This window comes from Scyliorhinus canicula, chromosome 6 (assembly GCF_902713615.1).
Source record: "Scyliorhinus canicula chromosome 6, sScyCan1.1, whole genome shotgun sequence".
Classification (NCBI taxonomy): domain Eukaryota; kingdom Metazoa; phylum Chordata; class Chondrichthyes; order Carcharhiniformes; family Scyliorhinidae; genus Scyliorhinus; species Scyliorhinus canicula.
The window spans coordinates 103,850,772-103,866,474 of NC_052151.1; the positions used below are offsets into that span (position 1 = coordinate 103,850,772).

General features: G+C 41.4%; 1 protein-coding gene across 8 annotated transcripts in view; it reads right to left on the reverse strand.

The window, feature by feature from the left end:
- ptprk (protein tyrosine phosphatase receptor type K) overlaps nt 1-15,703 on the reverse strand; it is a 740,572-nt gene that overhangs the window by 391,154 nt on the left and 333,715 nt on the right. The window lies entirely within an intron of this gene.

Below are 15,703 nucleotides of genomic sequence, written 5' to 3' on the forward strand. Positions count from 1 at the left end.
ACATGTTGAAAGGTTTCTCAGTAGGTGGCAAAGCTTAGTGATGGTCTATTCAAAGAATGTGGGCTATCACAATGAATGTGACATGATTGTTTCTTTCATAACCCCCTATGATGTACATAATAAATATTTAACATTAAAATGTGTAAATATTTTTTGTTCAAATCATGGGATTGATTTTGAGAACCACTGATGCTTGTCAAGTGACATCTGTAACACTTTCCACTCAAAGGAATGAAACCACCCAGTGGAAGGCCTACACCCAGTGCACTGTATTTTCTCTTTCCACGTTATACTCATGCATTTTAGATTGCCCAATAAAACAACCAAAGAAGGGGGGTGTCCTGAAACGAGATCCCTTAAAACTGGATAGCTAGGATATCACTAGAATAATTTGACTTGTTTGTTTTTCAAGGATTGATACTAATCATAGAAAGTATACCCAGTAATCATTATTAACTATTAAACATGTATTTTTAGGACATAGCAGTAGCACACATTTAAACTCTTGCGAAAAACAGTGCCCACAATGCATGATGGGATTTAAACTTGCTAACGTGTTCATGTTTTTAAGACAAACAGTATTAGACAAAAATAGCGTGGTCAGGAATAGCAGTCAGCTCAGCAAGCAGTTCTCATCAGTGCCCCCAACATCCTGTCTCAGACAATCCATGGTGTAAAGAACAACCAACTTCAGCATCCTGTCCCCAGGTGAATAATGAGGTGAGCAGGAATTGGCTGTGATAAGGAACATGGGAATGGCAGAAAAACAACTTTATAATGGATAAAGTGTCCTGGTGAACAACAGGTGGCAGGATGGGGTTAAATCATGAGTTGATCACAGTCACCATGTTGCTTAAAGTAACCTTCATTGGTCAGTATAAAATTGACAGCTCCAGGTGGGCTATTGAATTTTGGAACATTGTATAATTGGGGTGTCTGCACCAATGTAAAGCAGAGTGGTTTTGGCATTTATCCAAATCACTCTCCCTTGTATGTGGACCAAGCTTGGAAAAATAAATCTGTCTTAACCAGGGTTGATGTGTCTGCAGGTCTGTGTATTCAGCTGAGCTGAAACGAAGAGGGAGGAACCCCACGTAAAAGCTAGCTCAATACTCAGTCCTTGAAAATCCTCCTACAACCATCTCCTGTGGTAGCTTGGAAGCGTCAGTTGCCAGCCTCATACTGTGGTTACCTTCCATTCAATGTTCCCTTTCCAGATATTATCTGACTGACCTGATGAAGGATCTACGAGACCAAAAGCTAGTGATTCCAAATAAACCTGTTACACTTTAACCTGTTGTCAGACTTCTTACAGATATTATCTGTAAGACATCTTGCAGTAGATGGCACAATCCAGCAATAGCATCAATTTAACAATTAGGCTATGAAGCAAGGCCACTTAAATATTGGCCCCAGAGTAGTGATGGGTGCGGAGAAAACATCTTGGGGTCATTCCACCTGTAGTTGTTAATTCACAACCTCCATCTAAATAATGCAGTGCCAGTAAAACCCCAAGTGATCTCCCTTCTTCACTTTTTATGGTGTGATTTAAGGAAACAATGGAGTAAAAGTAGCAAGGATGGCAGACGCTCAAGCAAAATGCACTGAAACATTGTTTTTTGAATGTGTAGCCTGCAACAAAAAAAATGAAGAATATCTTATGGAACAAAAGTGACAAGAGCTGCAGTGACTACATTGTTACACACAACCTCCCAACACTTCTTGGTCAAATTCCTTCAGTCTGATTTCCTTCCTAATGTTGCAACCAAATTGCCACGGTCAAAGACTTCACAGAATTATGGTATAGGAGGAGGCCATTCAGCCCATCATGTTTGCATTGGCTCACCAAATTAACATTATGACATAATGTAATTCTCCCGTCATTTCCCTGTAATCCTGTACATTGTTTCTATTCAAGTTATCATTCAATATCCTCTTGAAAGCCTTGATTGAACCTGCCTCCACCACACTTACAGGCAGTGCATTCCAGACCCAAATCGGTCACTGTGAAATCTTTTCCCTTGTATCACATTTGCTTCTTTTGTTAATTACTTTAAATCTGCGCCCCTTTCATAACTTTCTCTCCAACCTGTACTGAAGTTCACATTAAAATAGCAATTTCTAAAAGCAGACCAACACCCCCCACTGATTGAAACTTGCACCATTTCATTTAACTTTCATACAATGGCTACAATTAATCTTTCATCAGAGTACAGTGCATTGGTCATTGTGTTGAGTTGCTCACCACATTCCCCAGTCTATTACAAAATGGAATGGTGTTGGGTGAAAGGGAAATAGCAGAGTACACACTGTTGGATTGCAGTGTTCAGTCTAAAACCAGAAGCAATTTATTTATAATCCAGTTAATTAAATCGAATCCTAAACACAAAAACACAGCAGTGCAGTATTTCTTACAACATAATCGCTTTCCAGAGAAATAGAGGGTTGAATCTTGATTAAAATTTGATTTTAATCTCAGATAAAATATTACGTGGACAAGAAGCACCATGGAGCTCCTCATCATCTCAATGTGGTATATAAAGTTGTTAAAACAGAAAACAGAGACAGAAAAAACCCATGTATGAAACCATGTTTCCAGATCCCCAAAGAGAAGTTTTTTTTAAAGTTGGAAGAGTCAGACAGAGGATTATTATTTTTTTCTTAATTAAGTATCTATTTCATAAAAAACAGTCCAAAAGTAATTTCCTTTGGACTTCCAGTCACAACCGAAATCACTGCTAATTCCAACATGCACTCACACAGATACATTAACATTTCAAGAATATGATGGACTCGCCAAATTACCTAGATTGGTTTACTTTCTGACTAAAAAATAATGGCTAGCTGCCTGCCTCCATAAAAAGAAACAGCTTCCTCCAGACTGCTTCATGTACGATGTATTTTTTCTGGCACCAAGACAACAGATCTCCGTGACCCAAATTTCTCAACCAACATGAACCTGATGAGAGTGCACAGCAGTTTCATCAAGGTGGTTTGGAGGGCATAAAACTATCACTCATTCGTATTACGATGCTATGTCTGGTGGCATCTTTGAAAGGTTACAGGCAGTGAGAGGTCAACGTCACGTTTCAGCAGAAAGAACAGATTCTTAAGAGACGAGTAACTGAAAGCGCCCCCAGAATGTCTGGTGCATCAGTAGACTGATAGATAAGTTAATTAGAACAATCTGATTGGGACTGTGGGCAGGAAGCACATTGGAAATTGGTGTAGCCAATATGAAAGAACTGGCAGTTAGTGAAATCATCTCTCTCTCGCTCTCATTGTTACACATGGCTAATGCATCCTTTGAAGCATACGTAAACTTTACTCAGAATTCCTACAGTGCAGAAGGAAACTATATGACCCATCAGGTCTGCACCAGCCCTCTGATGAGCACCCTACCTAGGCCCACTCCCCCACCCTATCCCTGTAATCCAGTAACTCCATCTAACCTTTTCGACACTAAGGGGCAATTTAGCATGGCCAATCCACATAATCTGCACACTTTTGGACTTTGGGAGGAAACCGGAGCATCCGGAAGAAATCTATGCACACATGGGAGGAACGTGTAAACTCCACACAGAGAGACCTGAGACTGGAATTGAACCATGGTCCCTGGAGCTGTGAGGCAACAGTGCTAACTACTGTGCCACCGTGCCGTCCTTACTTCTTCACTATTGGTGCTCTTGCTCTTCTGAGCCGAGATATCAGGAACCTTCCAATTCAGTTGAAGGCACACCTCCAGAGCAGTCTCATGCAAATCCCTACCAAAAGTGTATCTCTGCTAGTCCTCAAGAATATTTATTTTGAAGTGAAATATGTCTTCACCCTCTTTGCACCATGTCTAAGCTAAAAAGGACCTCAAGAGAAACGACTGGGATGAGACACCAAAACTAACTGCAGCAAATTCATAGCAAGTGAATATGATGTATTCACTGAGCCTGTAAAAAATGGTGAGGTTGGCAGAAAAATGTCGAGAAGTTTGAAAAAGCTTAATAATAATAATCAATCATCATAATCACTTATTGTCACAAGTAGGCTTCAATGAAGTTGCTGTGAAAAGCCCCTTGTCACCTGTTCGGGGAGGCCGGTCCGGGAATTTAACCCGCGCTGCTGGTCTTGTCCTGCATTACAAGCCAGCTGTTTAGTCCACTGTGCTAAACCAGCCCCTGACACATAAGCATAGGATCTCACTTATACTTTTAGCTTATTTTGCTTTCAAACTACAGTGTCCTTAGACTCACGAGGCAATTTCTTCATCCAGAAATAGAATTTATACACAGCTGAACAAAGTTTATTTCTATTATATCACTGGGGTATTTTGAAGAAGAAAGCCAGACACTTCCATGATCAACCAGACACTACAGAACTGCTAGCACTTTTTCATCCAACCTGCCCTGGCATCTTATCTGCACAAGGACCAGCACTGGGGCACCTGTTTCCTACCAGTCAGTCAGTCACAAGATTAATCACAGACAGTGTTGCTGAGCATGAGACACAAGATTCTTTTTTTTAAAAAAAGCAATCTTAGCCTGTGGGCATCGCTGGAAAGTCAATTTGTTGTCCACCCCCAATTGCCCATGGGTGCTTGTGAACCTGACGGCGAAACTGAGAAACATCCGTGGCTGTTTCACTAGAGTAGGGATGCCCAGCACCATCTGTGATGATATTGAACTTCCATTCTGGGCTTCTCAAAGTAACAATGTCCATGGAAAGTAGCCCATTTGTTGAATCACTCATCATCAATAGCTGCACAGATGAGAGTGAGAGCAACTACTGCACAGAGCTTCCTTCACTATTGCCCCGCTCTATCTGCAGATAACCCCAACATCATACAGAGGCAGCAGGTGGCAATGGAAAAGTGGTAACAAATAGCACTGTTAAAGGATATCACTGGATGAACTAGCCATAAACCTACTGCAAGTTTGAGGGTGATGATCATTGGAAAGCATTGTCCTCCTGGGGAAAGGGAGAAATTATTGCCTAAACAAACACCGCCACCAGCTTCTGTCTGCTGGACTGCCATGGCCAGCTAATTATTCAATTGTGTGATGAAAGAACAAAACAACAACAGCATTCATAAAAATGCACAGGAGACCGTTCCTGCTTTAATTGATGTACTCCTCTTGAGGGTATAAAAATGGCAGCAAATGCCAAATGGACAGCACTCCAGACAACATCAACTTAACTACTCTCAGTGAGACCCAGCTCCAAGTCAACACCTAGTCAGCTCTGGCTATGCCATTTGTAACCTGCAAGTTGAATTCTGCATTTCTAGTGTAGGCTTTGCGTTTCACACAGATTTGTCAGGAAGACTGCAAACCAAGCTAAAACAAATCAATGACAGGCCGAAGATCCTTCATAATTCCCTCGGGCTACAATGCTATGTCACCATCAACAGTACCGATAAATAACCATGACCAATACCAGTGGTTTTAATGAGAAATTCAAAGAAGAATTCAGCAACATCATAATCAATACCAAGAAATGACAAACTGGTAATGATAGGAGATTTCAATACACGGGCTGGTCATGATTACAGCTCATGGAAAAACAATAATTGGACATCATGGATTTGGCAGCAAAAATGTAAGAACTGCCATATAACAGGAATTAAGGCGACAATCAAAAGGTACAAACTAATTGAGAAAAGTCTTTTGCATGCCTGTTGTACAATTTCCAAATCAATTTCCTGCAGAAATCTAGACACTATTACAGTATAAAAGGCACACCAAAGCCAGTTTATAATCTAAAGAATTAACCTTAATATTTGGGAAGCTACAATTATTGACACATTGGTATCACATCTGGCACCCAGGTTTGGACAAATTTAAGGCTGCCAGGCTGCAATAACTGGCTGGCTACCATGCACTTGGCAGGCAAGGCAACCTTTTCAACCACCTCATTTGGTTACATGCCACCGAACAGGTGCATTCAAGATTGGCTCTTTCTCTCATCAGCACATCCACAATAACTGAGACCCATCTGTTTCGGAGACTTCATTAAAATTCTACAATTCTAACTGATATTTGTAATATCTGCATTGTTCTCGAAGTATTGACTTTTAAATGATAAGTTTAATTTCTTCAAGTAGCATTCTCTCATAAAAAAAAGAAATGTTCACGAGCCTTATGAATAACAAATAATAACAAAGCTCTTCAGGGATCAAGAACCCACATGGTTTAATCTAAAGTCCGCTTAGCAAATTTTCCATATAGTGGTAAGACCCTGGAAAGAAACAAATCCGGTCTTACATTACTACAGGGAGCAGTAAAATGTCCTACAAGTTGACAATAATTCCACTGAATCTAAATAATAATGTAACCATTTGGCACAAAGGAACGCTCAGTGGTGACTGCGGAATACTATTAAAACCATCTTTCATGAGTTAATGGAATAGATGTACGTGCAATCAAATATGTGTAGAAATATCTCCCAAAGACATGCACTTTAATTGTTAATTTAAATCTCTTCAAAATGGTTCATAGATAATAAGTCAGAGTCAAGCTCAGACAAATTATCTCCCTACATAAATGCAAGATGACAAGAATAAACTCAGTTCATACATCAAAAGCAGGACAGTATACATTTTACATGGCCTAAAGCATTTAATCTTACTGACACCACCAGTCCCATCCGGGTAAAGGAATGAAAAGGAAGGTATGATCTTCACATAGGAAGTGCAAGCAAACCGCTGCATAGAGAATAGACTGGCAGATCCTGTACTGCACAGCCTTATCTCTTATGATTCAAAGCTAACACCGTTTTGAAGAAAAGAATGCAATTAGAGAAAATCCTGCCTAAACACAGAATAATTGCCCAGAATTGTGGCTTTGACATGCACCATCACACATCACTGCACCATCAGAAGCTGGTTTTAAAATAGGAATTCAAGCAGATGATCAAAAAGGAAAGGGGAAACTGCCCCTTCTCAGAAAAAAAACCCAAATATAATGGGCTACAATTTGCAGTAGTGGGACATTTAAGAGCAACTGCAGCAGCTAGATTTAGCCTTGCACATTAGAGCTGAATCTTCCAATGGACCGTGGAAAATCTGACCTGGGTACTTTTGCAGCTTGCAAACTGCACACCCAATCCAGATGTCCGACTTTACATGCCACTTCTGCCTTTTCACACCAGGGTTTGGTTTGTCGCACATTTTGCGAACCAAACTGGAGCGTGGGTGTTGAGGTGGGTCAGTTAGAACACCTGTCTCAGTTCTGCAACATAGTATCCCACCTCCCAAAAGTGGATTAAGGCTCCATATTTCACAGCCCTCATACCTCCACCCACCCATGCCTGCCCACACTCACTTAGTTCACCCATGCCAACCCACATTCTCCATGCCATCTCCATGGCTCCCATTTAGCACAGTGGGCTAAACAGCTGGCTTGTAATGCAGAACAATGAGAGCAGCGCGGGTGCAATTACTGTACCGGCCTCCCCGAACAGGCGCCAGGACGGTGACTAGGGGCTTTTCACAGTAACTTCATTAAAACCTACTTGTGACAATAAGCGATTATTATTATTTCCACTCATCTAGTATGCATCAAATACAATCCTTTTTAAAAATAAATTTAGAGTACCCAATTCATTTTTTCCAATTAAGGGGTAATTTAGTGTGGCCAATCCACCTAGCCGGCATATCTTTGGGTTGTGGGGGCAAAACCCACGCAAACACGGGGAGAATGTGCAAACTCCACACGGACAGTGACCCAGAGCCGGGATCGAACCTGGGACCTCGGCGCCGTGAGGCCACAGTGCTAACCCACTGTGCCACCGTGCTGCCCTCAAATACAATCCTTAGATTCCATACAGTATCAATGGAAAACATTTTACAATACTTGGGGAAAAAAGCAAGCCTCCAGCCATCAAAAAAAACTCCATATTTTTGATACTAAAAGCATCTAAATACATGGAATCATATTTGCTCGAGTCAACAAACCAGAAACAAAAGACAGTCTGTCATTATAGCTTCTTGAAACTGCCACTCATTGCCCAAACTACTTGACCTCTCCTCACAAGAAAATCCCTCCATACCCGGGATCAACTTGGTGAACCTTCTCTGGACTGCATCCAATGCCAGTATAACTTTCCTTAGAGCGTGGGGTCCAAAACTGTTCACAAAATTCCAGGTGTCATATAACTAGTGCCTGTATAGTGTTAGTAAGACGTCCCTATTTTTATACTCGATTCCCATTGAATTAAAGGAAAATATTCCATTTGCCTTCCCTATTACCCTCTGAACTCTCATGCTAGCTTTTTGTGATTCATGCATGAGCAGTCCCACGTCCCTCTGTGCTGCAGCTTTCTGCAGTGTTTCTCCATTTAAGTAACACTCAGCTCCTTTGTTCTTCCTACCAAAGTGCACAATTTCATATTTTTCTACATTACATTCCATCTGCCAAGCTTTTGCCCACTCACTTAACTGGTCTATATCCCGCTGTAGACTGTGCGTCATCCTCACCACTTGCCTTCCCACTTATTTTTGGGTCATTCACTTCCCTTGTTCAAAAGTTATTAATTTGTAAATCGTAAATAATTGTGGCCTTAGTACTGATCCCTGTGACACTCCACTAGTTATAACTGGTATCGTTACCTGTTTTTTGTGTCACTCCCTTGCTGAATAATTTTGAATTCCACACTTGCATCAAGTTATTTTTTATTGCCAGAGGCTGACTGGCAGTAATTACGATTCATGTTGTTAACAATAATAATCTTTATAGTCACAAATACATTAACACTGCAATGAAGTGACTGCGAAAAGCCCCTGGTTGCCACACTCCAGCACCTGCTCAAGTACACTGAGGGAGAATTCAGAATGCCCAATTCACCTAACAAGCACATCATTGGGACTTGTGGGAGGAACAGATATCTAGACCAAAATGGATAAAAACTTAACTGTCTGCAGCAAGCTTAGATCATATCTACAGAACAAATGTTGCAACGTCATTCTGTTCAATGTTGAGGCAAAGTACCACCGTTGCAAAGTTAATGGTAGAACAGCTCATTTCGGACAGTAAACTGTGGACTTCCTTATTTAACCACACATAATCATAGAATTGTCATGGTGCAGGAGGGGGAGAAGGCCATTTGGCCCATCTTGTTTGCACTGGCTTCCAAACAAGCATCTGCCCTCAGATGAACATGCTGTGGCATTTGCACATAAGCTCAACAACATCAGTCTTGCTGCTATTTTCATAGCAACTCTAGTCCGACTTTTCATTCCCTCCTTCAATTAACCACTTTCCACCAAAAAGTTATTTATTTTACTGAGATAAACGATCAGTTATTGGTGTAAAAGGCAACTTGGAAAATGTTTCATGTAATGAAACCTATATGAACATAATCCAAATTGTTCTAAAAATTCATTTTTAAACAGGATTAAAAACGTGTGAATAAACTGTTCCGAAAAAGTATTTCCAAATTCAGAACTAGGGAAGAATGTTTTTTTCCATAAAAGTTCCAAATATTTCAACTTTTTAAAATGAATTATTTCTGTTTACATTTTTATGAAAGGATTGCAAACATCCATCTTCATAAAATTGTAGAAATCATCGATCACACATTAAACTGTCAACTGAAAAGATCCAAAGTCAGAAATTTACAAGCACCTCTGAATTTGCAAACTTCTCAGATAGCAAATAAATGCCATATTTATTGTATTTACTGTAATTAGTTGTGCCCTCAAGGTCGTCATCTTAAGAATAGCTTTATTTCAGTCACCAAATAATACAATGTATGTTTCACAGTATGATGATCCTATTTGTAAAATAGAGTACAATCTGATTTACTACAAGGAATGCCATGAGACATTCAATTGTCGGCACCATAAATTGTGTGTTAAAAACTGTGCAAAATGAACTGCGCTAGCAGCAATTTCTAATCCCATTAATATAGCTTTATTATTCATGAGCTCAATATCAAAATCAAAGTGGTTCATTACTTACTGCTGCACTTCAGTACTTCATCGGTATTTCGATCTTCTGATGCTGACTACTGGTGCCATTGCGTTGTGTACAGTTGTATCTCTCATTACAAGTTACGTGTGAAACAGAGAACTTCCAAACAAAACTTTTTTTGCTGATCTACACAAGGGTCACACACATTCAGTGACTGGAGACTTTTATGACAAAATTCATTGTCTCAACTGCCAACTTAATTTAGATTTTCATATGTCTGATGAAGTGGCAATAAAGGACATAGCAATATTATTTGTCAAGACAGTGTTAGAAAAATTAGTGAGACTTATAATCAACAAATCACCTGGACCTGATGGCCTGGAGTTTTGAAGGAAGTAAAAAAAATATAGTGAATCTATTGGTTTTAATCTTCCAGGATTCCTGAGGTTTAAAATGGAAGTCAGCGAAAATAACCCGGCTATTCCATAACTGACAGCGAGGAAACGGCATGATATATAGGCCACTTGGATTGGTATCAGTGTAGGAAAAGTGCTAATTATCTATTATTATGAACATGATAACAGGGCACTTGGAAAATTAATGATTAGGCATACTCAGTAGAAATTTATGAAAGAGAAATAGTGTTTGAATTTTTGAGCTTGTAAGCAACTGGGTAGATATGGGAAAAAAATGGATGCTGTAAATTTTGATTTAAAAACAAGATTCATTCACTAAGGCTCCAGACAGAAGTTAATACAGTGAAGTTAATATGTAAAATTAGGGCACATGAGATTACTGGTAACGTATTAGCAGAGATTGTTTTCTGTCTGTTGATAGATACTCAGAGTGCAAGAATGAACAAGTCATTTTTTGGGTAGGCACTATTGAATAAATATCAATATTTTTGTTCAAGCCACTTTTGCACCAGTACAAATAATACCAAAATGTTATATGCTTGCCATTAGGGCATGGGAGTTGGAATATAACAGGAATGAATTCCTGCCACATTCATATCGGGTCTTGATTTTTTACAATACATTCATGGGATGCGGGCATCATTGGCTAGGCCAGCATTTAGTGTCCATCCCCAATTGTCCTTGAGAAGGTGGCAGTGAGCTGCTTTCTTGAACTGCTGCAGCCCATGCTGTGTAAGTACATCCACAATGTTCTTAGGGAGAAACTTCCAAGATTTTCACGAATTGATATTGAAGAAATTGTGATATATTTCCAAATCAGGATGGTGGGTGACTTCCAGGTGGTGGTGTTTCCCTGTGTCTGCTGCCCTTGTCCTTCAAGATGGTAGCAATCTTGGGTTTGCAAGGTGCTGTCAAAGGAGCCTTGGTGAGTTCCTGCAGTGCATCTTGTAGATAGCACAAACTGCTGCAACCGTGTTTCGGTGGTAGAGGGAGTGAATGTTTGTGGATGGGGTGCCAATCAACTGGTCTGCTTTGTCCTGGATGGTGTTGAGCTTCTCCAGTGTTATTGGAGCTGCACTCATCCAGGCATGTGGAGAATACTAAATCGCACTCCTGATTTGTACCTTGTAGATAAGGTGACAGGCTTTGGGAAGTCAGCTGGTGAGTTATTCGTTGCATGATTCTTGACCTCTTGACATGTTTTTGCAGCCTCAGTATTTCAGAGTCCAGTTCAGTTTCTGGTCAGTGACAACACCCAGGATGTTGATTGTCGTAATTGCTAAGACTGGAAATGCTCTGAAGTTTGGTCTCCTGACCCAAGGAAAAGCAAGAGTGAAATAAAGGTTCTCAAGACCAATTCTTGGGACGAGCGGATTTGCTTGGTAGTACAGAACCCAGGTACTGCTGAAAAGCGGGATATATTTCTAAAGCTTTTTGACTTGCACCCATCAGGACAAATGGATGAATGCCAAATTTCAAATGATCACAAAATTTTAAACTATGAGAGAAAAGGAATGCTAATCGGTTGCTAATTTGACTCTGATTTGCTATGGCATTGTCATAGAGAAAGAAATAGGCAACTATAGGCTCCCATGCTTCCAGTTAATTCAAACGAGGTGCAAGGCTTGAAAGTATTTCTTTTGTTTGCACAACACGAGTCCCTGCACATGAACTCTCAGCCTCTTACTCTCTCTTGTAGCCACAGTATTTATGTGGTTGCTCCATCTGGTCAATGGTCATTCCCCAGGTAGTTGACGGTAGGGAATTCAGCAACAATAATTCCATTGAGCATCAAGTGTAGAAGGTTAGATTCTCTCTAATTAAAGATGGTCCTTGTCTGGCACTTGTGCTGCGAATTTCTTTCACTTGTGCTGCATATTTCTTTCCATTAACAGCCCAAGCTTGAGTATTGCATTTGGCACTAATTGCTACATTATCTGAGAACTTACGAATAGGAGTGAACAGTGTGCAGTCCTCAGCAAATATCACCACTTCTGAATTTATGATGGAGGGAGGGTCAATGAAGTAGCTGAAAGTTGCTGGGCCTGGAGCAGTGTCCTGTAGCAATGTCCTGGGCTGAGATGATCGAGTTCCAACAACCAAAACTATTTTCCTTCATGCTCAGTATGACTCCAACATTTGAGAGTTCCCCACCTCATTCCAATTGGCTCCAATTTTGCTCAGGCATCTGGATGCCACACGGTTAAATACTGCTTTTGATGTTATCTCTCATCTCTGTAATTCAACTAGTTTCCATATTTGGACGAAGGATTTGTCGCCCAGGAGCCAAATGGTCTCTGCAGAATCCATACTGAGCATCGGTGAGCAGGTTAGAACATAGAACATAGAACAGTACAGCACAGAACAGGCCCTTCGGCCCTCGATGTTGTGCCGAGCCATGATCACCCTACTCAAACCCACGTATCCACCCTATACCCGTAACCCAACAACCCCACCCTTAACCTTACTTTTTAGGACACTACGGGCAATTTAGCATGGCCAATCCACCTAACCCGCACATCTTTGGACTGCGGGAGGAAACCGGAGCACCCGGAGGAAACCCACGCACACATGGGGAGGACGTGCAGACTCCGCACAGAGAGTGACCCAGCCGGGAATCGAACCTGGGACCCTGGAGCTGTGAAGCATTTATGCTAACCACCATGCTACCGTGCTGCCCCAACTTACTGAATAAGTTCAATTTCCTGATGTTGTTGATGACACTTTGCACCACTTTGCCGATGATCAAGTAGAACGATATGGCAGTGAATGATTAGATTGCATTTGTCCTGCTAATTTGTGGACAGGATATACCGGGCAATTTTCCATTTTGTTGGGTAGATGTCAGCATTGTAACTGTACCGGAACAGCTTGACTTGGTGTGCAGCTAGACTAGTGCACAAACTTTCTAAACTATTGCTGGAATGCAGTCAGGCTATATAGCCTTTTCTGCATCCAGTTCACAAAGCCATTTCTTGATATCATGTGAAGTAATTGAATTAGTTGAAGCTAGCTTCTGATCCGAGGGGAATCAAAGAAGACAAAGATGGATTAATCACTCGGCATCTCTGGCCAAAAATGGTTGTGAACACTTCACCCTTGCCTTTTCCCTGTCCTCTGCTGAGTTCTGCCATCATTTAAGGCTGGAGATGGAAAAGAAGCCTCCTCTCTGATTCAGTGTCAATTGTCCACCACCTAGGACTGGATCCAACAGGTCTTCACAAATTTGTTCTCATTTGTCGGTCACGTGATTGCTTGTGTATCACATGCTGCTTCCACTATTTAGCATTTATGCAGTCCTGTCCTGTGCTGTAGCTTCACCATGTTGATAGCTCATTTTTAGGTACGCCTTTGCTGCTCCTTTTACACTACTCATTGAACCACTGCTCTCACACTGACAGACATGATTTAGACATGAACTTAGGATGGCTGATCATTAAGTTTGCAGGTGATACAAAAATTGGTGGGATGTTAAATAGTGAGGAGGATAGCATTCGATAAGAGGATGTGGACAGGCTGGTTAGAAGGGCTGATCAAAGGTAAATGGATAAGTGTGAGGTAATGCACTTGGGCAGGACAAACAAGGCAAGGGAATACATGATAAATGGCAGGACCCTGGGAAGCACTTCTATGTGCACCCGTCCCTTAAGGTAGCAGAGCAGGTGGATACAATGGTTAGAACGCATATGGTGGAGCAGCACGGTGGCGCAGTGGTTAGCACTGCTGCCTCACAGAGCCAAGGTCCCAGGTTCAATCCCGGGGATTGTCTGGATCATTGTCAATGTGGAGTTTTCACATTCTCCACGTGTTTGCGTGGGTTTCGCCCCCACAACCCAAAGATGTGCCGGGTAGGTGGATTGGTCACGCTAAATTGCCCTTTAATTGGGCAAAATTAAGTGGGTACTCAAAATTTATTTTTTTTAAATTGGAGAAAAAAGGAAGGCATATGGTATACTTGCCTTTATTAGCTAAGGCATTGAGTTTAAGAGTAGGAAGGTTATGCTGGATTTGTATAAAATGTTTGGTAGGCCACAGCTAGAGTATTGTGTGTAGTCCTGAAATCTACATTATAGGAGGGATGTGATGGCACTGGAAGGGTGCAGAGTAGATTTACAAGGAAGTTGCCTGGGCTGGAGAATTTTAGCTACGAAGAGATTCGATAGACGTATTGTTTTCCTTGGAAGAGAGGTGGGGGGGGGGGGCATGATTGAGATGTATAAATTATGAGGGGCATAGTTAGAGTGGACAGGAAGAAACCTTTCCCCTTGGTGAAGGGATCAATCACCAAGGATATAGATTTAATGTAAGGGCAAGAGGTTTAGCAGGGATGTGAGGGAAAACCTTTTTACCCAGGGTGTGGGAGTTTGGAATGCACTGCCTGAAAGGTTGGTGGAGGTAGAGAACCTCACACATTTAAGAAGTATTTAGATGTCAAACCATTGACTTCAGGAATCAAAGTCTCGTACACACCCCTGTCAGCATCAACAGTGCCGAGGTAGTAATGGTTGACAACTTCAAATTCCTGGGTGTGCACATACCCAACAATCTGTCCTGTCAATGCTACAAACAAGAAAGCACAACAGTGCCTATACTTCCTCAGGTAACTAAGGAAATTCGGCACGTCCACACTGACTCTTACTAATTTTTGCAGATGCACCATAGAAAGGATCCTATCTGGCTGCATCACAGTCTGGTATGGCAACTGCTCTGCCAAGACCTTAAGAAACTGCAGAGTCATGAACAGCGCCCAGTCCATCACACGAACCCACCTCACATCCATTGACTCTGTCTACACCTCCTGCTGCCTTGGGAAAGCAGGCGGCATAATCAAAGGCCCCTCCCACCCAGGTTATTCCCTCTTCCAACTTCTTCCATCAGTCAGGAGATACAAAAGTATGAGAACATGCACTAACAGATTCAAAAACAGCTTCTTCCTCGGTGTTACAAGACTCCTTGGACTGAACTGATCTCTTCACACATCTTCTCTACTGAGTAGTACTCACTCCATATACTTCACCCGATGCCTGTTTCAAAGTATTTTCTTTGTGTATTTACGTATGTCCTATGTTTCTTAGTGTATGGAATTATCTGTGTGTGCAGAACAATACTCATCACTGTACCTCGGTACACGTGACAATAAATCAAATCCAAATCCAAGGTGTGCACATGCGATCCCAAGGCACACAAGGTTATGGGCCACTTGCTGGGAAGTGGGATTAAATAGTATGGTTGCTGTTTCTGACAAGTGCAGACTCGATGGGTCGAAGGGCCTTTCTGTGCTGTATGACGGACATTTCGGTCCTCTCCCTACATTCACAGAAGAAGCTCAGCAAAAGCTCAAGGACTGGCACCTTTTCTATCAATTGGGCACGTAGCAGCCTTCTA